This window comes from Lissotriton vulgaris, chromosome 7 (genome assembly GCF_964263255.1).
Source record: "Lissotriton vulgaris chromosome 7, aLisVul1.2, whole genome shotgun sequence".
Lineage (NCBI taxonomy): Eukaryota > Metazoa > Chordata > Amphibia > Caudata > Salamandridae > Lissotriton > Lissotriton vulgaris.
The window spans coordinates 1,059,025,786-1,059,034,549 of NC_141695.1; positions in this window are offsets into that span (position 1 = coordinate 1,059,025,786).

The window sequence follows — 8,764 nt, forward strand, 5'->3', positions numbered from 1 at the left end:
GAATGCCAACCAGATGCGCATATCCTGGCGAACCTCTGCCGACAGTCTCGTGCGGTGGTGTCCTTCCTTGAGGCCGACCATAGCTTGTGCAATGGAGCGTGAGAAGGGGCGAGCCATCGGTATTACTCTCAATGCAAAGTTAAGCTGACCCACTGTTTGTTGTAACTGGTGCAGGGTCACTTTTTCCTTGCCCAGGCATTGTATCAAGGAAGCCCTGAACTTGGCCACTTTCTCCATTGGCAGACGGAAGCATCCCTCCACTGAATCGAGCTCAATCCCCAGAAACTCCAGTGAAGTAGATGGCCCCACTGTCATACCTGGTGCTAATGGGACTCCAAATTCCTGCATGAGAATGGAGAAGTCCTGCAGCGCCTGTGCACATTCCGCAGTGCCGGCCAGTCCTAAGAACAGGAAGTCGTCTAAATAGTGCATCACTTGTCTATGCCCTGTGGCCTCGGTGAATGCCCATTCTAAAAAACAGCTGAACATCTCAAAATAAGCACAAGAAATTGAGCAGCCCATGGGCATGCATCTATCCATGTAATACTTCCCCTGGAACGTAAATCCTAGCAAGCGCTGGTCCCGCGGGTGTACCGGGAGCAACCTGAGTGTTGATTCGATGTCTGATTTGCCAACAGAGCACCGGGGCCCAGGTGATTCAGTAGGGCAACGGCATTGTCAAACGATGCGTACCGAACTGAACAGACATCCGGGTCAATGGCTTCATTCACCGAGGCGCCCCTCGGGGCCGACAGATTGTGAATGAGTCTATACTCCCCTGGGTCTTTCTTCGGAACCACACCTAGAGGTGAACACACGAAATCCGCCACTGGCGGGCATTGAAAAGGTCCTGCTACCCGCCCCAAGCTGACCTCTTTGGTAATTTTCTTGGCCGCCACTGCCGGGTTGTGCTGAATGGATTGCTGATTTTTACAAAAGGGGCTCCCCCGAAAATTCCCCGCCGGGATGTTGAAGCCATATAGGAAACCATTCCTCAAAATCCCGGCGGATACATGATCAGGGTATCTGTTCAGCCAGGGGGTCAAAGCCATGACATCAATGGGTGAAGACAATTGCCTCCCAAGCATCACATCAATCCTGCTTGGATCCCCCCTTTCCTCCCGAACCACCATTCTTGGACCTACAGCTGCTTTCCAGGTGTGAGGAGTTCCCACAGACCGCACAAGCATGCCGGAACCTACATGTTCCCTGGGGCCTGTTACAGTTACCTCTGTTGAAGCCCCAACAAACCCCCTGCTTGCCCCCATTTCTGCCGATCTTGGGCTGTGATTCCCCACCGGCGCTTGCTCGAAAGGGCTGCGTCGGCCTTTGTTGAACTGTCCCATACCCGCTCACGCCCGGCGAGGACGTACCTGCCGATCCAGGCAAGAGCTGTTTGTGCCACGATACTGTGTCGAGGCAATCCCAAGGCAAAATTACATCAAACTCTTTTGACTTTCGAAAGTGCACATCATAACCTTTCCACTCATTCCCCCCGTACATGGTATAAAAATCCATGATCCTGTTCTGGTAACAGGATAGATCGGGCAACACTTCATGTTTACGTTCCTCAATTACCGCCGTAAATATGGAGAAGGCCTTCACCCAGTTCGCTACGGTCTCGTTGACCCTAAATTCAGCCATCTTGGCCCGCCACACGCTGGGGTGCCATAAATCTTTCTGGGTCTTTGCGTACTCTATCTCACGATGGTCGGTTAATAATGAAAACATATTAACATATTTGTTCCCCCATATCATTTCCTTTGTGGCCGCTGGGATGTGCTGGGCCACCCTTTCGCGCCTCGAAGGCACTGAACTCTCCCCCACCATTGGCAATGGGTTCTTACCGGGTTCAACCGCCGTGTCTGCTGTCTTTTCTCGGCCAACTGTTGTCGTTCCCGGTGCGACCTGTGGGGGAATAGAAGGAACATTCGCCGTCCCGGCTTCTCTTGCCTGCCGTAACTGCTCGATTATTAATCTGGCTTCCTCGGCCGGATCCCGCAGCCACAGCCCCCCCCCGATTTCTTCTTAAGCCATGGCAATACTGCCGCTAACTGAAGGGCCAGTTCTGGGGGCATCTGATCATCATCAACCGGAGTTATTACAACAGGGATCGGCAAACCCACGTCTGGACCTGGGGGTACCTCCGGGACCGGGCCCTCCCCGGAAATCGCCCTCTTCTTAATACGCCTCCCCTACCCTCAGGGACGACTCCCGGCAAGGCCGGACCAATCACCTTCTTAGGACGGCCCGCGAGGTTGTTCTGGGCTGCTATCTGCTTTTTTACCTCTGCCAAGCCCCGACCGATCGAATCTACTTTACCCAGTTTTCTGTCCATAACCGCCATTCGGTTCGACAAAGTGCGCAGTATCTTCTCCAAATCGGAGCTCTTTCCCGCTTTTTTTTCGGCCATGGCTTCGTTTACTCCGTTCGAGTTGCTCGACAAGGTCCTAGATCCTTCACACTACTGAAGCTGAAAAAGAAAGAACAAAGATTACCAGTTCTCAAAATTGCCGCTTGTTCCATCGAGGGCTCACGAGCAACGAGTGGTGCAGCCTTCAGAGCACTGGAACAAGAGGACGCTTCTTTGGATTCCCGCTCTTTTATCCGTCTGCGGGAGGGCGGGGACTCTCCTCAGGCACGCCCACGGGGCGTGGTCTTCCGGGTGGGTGTCTAGGACAACCCCTTCTGGGCAGGAAGGTCGTGCTCCGGCTACGCCGCTTTGGGCATACCAGCCGAACCACGCCCCCCGCCCAAAATGGTTTCCCGGGGGGATCGGGGCACCCATCCATACGTTCCGGGGGGACCGAGTGGTCTTCCCTTTCCAATCTCATTGTGAAGACTAAAGAAGAGAACCGTTGTCCAAAACATTAATTTTATTTTTAATTTTTTTGTTCCTGTTCCACACTTTTTTGTTTCCAGTTCCATTTTTTTGTTTTTTTTAAAAAAAACTTGTTGAAAAAATACCAAAAAAATTGAAAACTAAAAAGACAAATAAAACAGTTCTTATCAGACCTACCTTCACTGGTCAAAGAAAGAACTATTTTTCTATATTAGTCTGTGAAAGTTTGTCAAAATGAAAGTCTAGTTCATAAATAAATAAATGAATACATTAGTAGTGTATGGTGAATGTGAAACTGCCAAGTGAGAGTGAAAGTGAGAGTGTCTGAGTTAATGTATAGCAGCTTCACTTTTAGAACAGTATATACATTAGCACATACTGCTGAATGACTCACTAGAACATTGAACCAGTAGTGTGAGAGTGTTTGGTGAAAGTCTAATGATACACACTAGGAAATAGAACCTATAAAAGACAAGTTTGCCGGTGCATAAAAAAAATATATGTTGTCTATAGGAGTTTGAAACAGTCCATACCCTAAGGCCCACTTTGCACCATGACTACTAGGGTAGTAGCTAAATGATTACAATTCTGGAAGCAGAGTGTCTCAAACCATTATTTTTATATAATAATACATGTATTCTTGTAACATTTTACAAGTTAATGCAGCTTCCATTATAATTTCATCAGGAATTTGATTTTCCTGGATATCATTTTCAAAAGTCATCTGATGAATCTCAATCTCATCTAATGCTTCCACAAAAGCATCATCCAAGGTTTCATCAAGAAAATCACACCGGATATCTCCAACATTCATTTCTTCCACTTCAATAATGTTGCTCATAAAAGCTATGTTCATCTCTTCTACGACAGTGTTAGTATTTTCAAAATCGTCTTCCATATTGTTTTCTTGATTTTCCATTGTAAATTTGCTATGCTGACCTCCTTCTACAAAAACATAAACACTTTATTTTATCTTTTTTCCTAATACAGAACACAAAAGTAGCTTTATCAACTAATTTGCCCTTTAATAAATATTATATAAATACCATTCTCAACTACTTTATAACATTATATAATTATAATTATTTATATGAATGTACAGTTTTAACATTTCTTAAATTACCAAACCAGTCACTCCTCATCACTATCTGAAAAAAACAGGCTGTTATTATAAAATACAGTAGCAAAAAAGTACAATATCTCTATTCACCTTACCTGGTCCAAACTAGTACATGTGTTGTAGTGAAATGCAAAGAATACTGGAACACTCAGTATATTTATCTTTTCAAGATTTTCTAATCTATATAAAAGATACAAACCATCTTTGTATCATCGACATGGATACATAATGGAAATAACAAAGAACAATTATTTAATAACCTACCCCACTCTATCTCTATTCCTTATCTATAATGTAGTCTAACGCTACTAATTACCTACTCTTTGGTCTTTCGAACTAGCCTCTTCTCTAGTGTTTATCTGCAACCTTTGTGCTTTCTCGTCAGGAATATCTCTGAAGCAATTCAAACCGGGTCTGAACTCCGGAACGTCGTAGGTGAAGTGTGCACTCGTTAGGGAGTGCGCGCCTCACCAAGGATTCCACACAGGTGTGTCGTAAATTACTAGACCGCCACCGCGTCTTTCCTCGACACGGCCATATTTGAATTCCTCTATTGCACTAAAGCACTCCAAATCTATTTCCTCACGGATTCTTCATCTATCCTGCGCCAGATAGGGTTTAGATATCCATTATCGTATCCACTGATTAGTTACGGGTTCTGACAGGAACACTCACTATATAATTTTTTGAAATGTCTTTAAAAAATACAAACCATCTTTACACACTAATGTTCTCCAATCCTTGTTTTGTTACTTCAGCTCGGTTGAAGCACATTCCATCGACCATTTTTAACAGTTCTTTGTACTTACCTTAAGCATAATAAATATTAAAAAATTATATATTATAAAATTACCATCTGTGGAAGACAAAAAAAATACAGTTACAATATATCTCTTACAATACAAAATAATGTATAAACTATTACATTTGACTTTTTTGCTGTTCTCAGAATATATTGAATTTCACTAGAAACAGTGACTTCAATACTACTCATCACATAACAGCGGGCAAAAAAAAGACAATCAATAAGATTATCTTAAAAAAAAACATTCAACATTCTCAATAACAATCTAAGAAATAGAAATAAAACATATCTTAAATGTTTTTTTCTAAGAGCAATCACTTACGTAAATATGACACATCTCAAACAATCATAAAATAACAAAGCATTATGATTAATTTCCATACACTGTAAATAATGTTACTTACAAATATATGCTGACAAAATATACAACAAAAACTCGTTATTGCTTTCACATACCTTTCCGCACGGCCAAATAGTATGAGTCAAATTCTTACTTTGCAAACTGTCCAATAGTAATCCTTAGCATCTGCCTTCCAGCCTTCTGATCCAAAACCACCGAAATCAATTGCTCCGTCCACCAGTCTTCATCCCTCAACCCGACGCTATTCAACATCTACATGGCCACCCTCACACAAGTAGCCCACCATCACAATTTGACATCTCCTATGCCAACAACACCCAGCTCATTCTCTTCCTCACCAAAAAGTGACATACCACCAAAAGCAACCTCCACGACACAATGAAAAACGTCACCAACTACATAAAGAGCAGCTCTCTAAACATGAACTCGAACAAAATGAAGGTACTCATTCTCAGACCCACCCCCTCAGCCTTGGATGACTCCTGCTAGCTAACTACACTGTGGACAGTACCAACACCTACCAACCATGTCCACAACCTAGGATTCATCCTCAACTCCTCCCTCTCCATGTGTAAGCAAGTCTACACCATCTCCTCGTACTGCTATAGCACACTCCACATACTCTGCAACATTTACAAGTGGATCCTAACCAAAAGAAGAAGAACAGTGACACAGGCCCTCATCAGCAGCAGACTACACTGTAGCAAAACACTCTACACAGCTATTCCAGCCAAACACCTACAACAACTACAACAAAACACCTCCACCTGAGTCATCATCAATGTCCCCTGCTGCAGACACATCACCCACCACCTGATACACCTACGCTGCCTCAATATCAACAAGACGATCACCTTCAAGCTCCTCGCCCTCACTTACAAAATACTCTACAACACCAGACTAATCTACCTTAACAGCAATAATCCAGAAAGGCCAAATTTTGATCTTAAAATTTTGGCTTTAAAAATATTAGGTAAGAATTTGGTAACTCTTTAGGCAAACGTTGCTTAAAAACTATTTGAATATCATTACAATGTATCCAACCTTTCAGACATCTTAAATAAACAGTGTAATGTCTAGATGTTGTATAAAGTCCATCATGAAAAATAATTGCAACAGTTACAAAAGTTCTTCCTGATATTGAAACTTGACCAGCTACAAAATTTTTTATTAAAGTTTCCAATTTTCTTCTATCACCTCTACAACGTTGCAGCATTAAAATTACATACTGTCCACATCTTTGTATAAATAATGTTGATGACATTTCTGATTTACATTGGCTACACTCCATGTTTTGACTTGCTCCTCTAATTAGATTGTAAAAAAGACACTGATTCACAGTCAGGGAAAGTCAAATATATGAATCTTTCAGTGTCTATGTTAGTGCTACATGTAAACAAACAATTTTGACAGTCATGTTGCCATTTATAAGAAAGGCCAAAAATGTTTTCAATATCTATACCTTTATCTTCCAGTACAGCAAGCATAAACATTAAAAATTCCTGACAATCTTGCTGAATATTCGGCGTAAATTGACTAGAACCAGAACATATGTCCAAGACATTTCAAATATCAGTAACACTTTGTATTTTACTTTTATCACTACTACATTTCTCATAAACATAATACAACAATGAACAGAATCTTTTGTCCCAATTTTCAACAATTTGCTGTTGCAAACTTTCAAGAACAAAAACAACATTAACAACTACATTAGCATAGCAGTTGAAACCACAACTAATTTCAAACCGATAACTAACATTCTCTTCAACACTGTCCTTTTTTTTTTTTTTGCTTGTAGGCGTAACTTCATCTTGTTTTATTTCTTTCTCTACATTTTCACTACAGATATTCTCAAATCTTCTTTTTCTACCTACCACACGCTTTTGAAATACTGGATATTGACCTAAATTAGGTGCATATTCTCTTCTTAACCTATTATACTCTTTCACACAATTTACATCTGCACTAACCTTTGTCTCATCAAAATCAATCAAGTACAATCCAGATAAAGTTCTGACTCGAGACAAAGCAACATATGCCATACCCTCTTTAAACACGGTACTTCCAATATTCACTAAAGCACTATCTACACTTAATCCTTGAGATTTATGAATGGTCACTGCATACGCCAAAGAAACAGGAAACTGTTTTCTGCGAACATACAAATCTTCTACAAGCAAAAACCGAGCTGAACAACAACTAAATTGTTGTACTTCTTCAATTTGATCAAATTTGATTTTCAGAAATTCAACACCATCTCTATTTACGTAATTAACGAAATCAATAACTTTACCCATTGCTTCATTTACTAAACCTTTTTCCACATTCAAATTACGTCGTAAAATTACCCTACAGTTTACACATGCATACAAATTCTTTTCTAAACCAGCAGTTTTACTTATCGATTTCTCTAATGAATCCAATTTCCTCTTCAACTTTTCACTCAAAATAATGGTGATTCCTTCATGTTCTATTTTATCAATAGCTTCCAATTTTAAAATGTATTCATTTTCCAACTTCAACATTTCTTCATTGAATTTAGAGCATTCACGTAGTTTTGGCATTAAGCAGATTACAGATTTATTTTTTGCAATTGTCATGTATATTTTGTCTGCTACAATATTTTCATTTGGAAACAAATTGGAAAGTAATCGTCTCTGTAAAGCTTGTTTGCCATGTCCAGTCATTTTTCCAATTCTTATATCTTGAAGAATAGTTCCATAATCAACATCATTTGCTTGTTGCATATTTGTAATAAGTTCCTTATACTCAAAATGTGACCAAATGTTTACATTTCCAATGCTCCCCCACAACTTTTTGGTATCTTCATGTGCCAGTGTTTTAAACACTGGTTGTCCTTTTATAGGAGTAAGTTGTAGAAGATCTCCAAAAAACAATGACAAGCTTTCATCCAAATAATACGTCTTACTCTGTTTTAAGAATTTGCAGCATTCTTAAATGCACAAAAGCAAACATTAAGTTTGATACCATGCAGCTTACCTCATCAATAATAAGAAGTTTTATTTTCCTCAAAACTCTTGAAACTTCACAACAAGCTTCTCCAGATAGCTTGTGGTATTCTAATTTGTTTTCATGCTCTACTGGTAGCATTAATAAACAATGTAAAGTAATTCCTTTAATATTGCGTGCTGCTAATCCAGTTGGAGCAGTGACAACAGAAACAAATGCGACTCAGTTGTTTTCTGTAGAAAACTTCTGATTACTTTAATTAAAAAACGTTTGCCTGTTCCAGCTTGTCCACTCACATACAATCGGATAGGTTCAAATGATGAGCAAGAGCACTCTTTCTTCTCATGAAGTAATCCATGGTCAATCTGTTTTCTCACTTGCTCATATATTTCTTTCTGCTCAAGATTTAGTTGTTCTTCCAAATTTCCTACGTTTCTAACATCTTCTTGACCTTGATACATTGCTGTTTCCACCTCTTCCATAGCAGTTGCTGCTTAATTTTGAACAATTGGTTCTCCTAGTGGGTCCTGACTCAACGGAGCAGAAGTTTGACTCTCTTGTGAACTGTCTCTAGCAATCTCAGCTGCAATTGTAGCTTCTTGCTCAATTTCGTCATTCAACATTTTCACATAAATTGCAAAAACAGCACATTGTATAGTATCT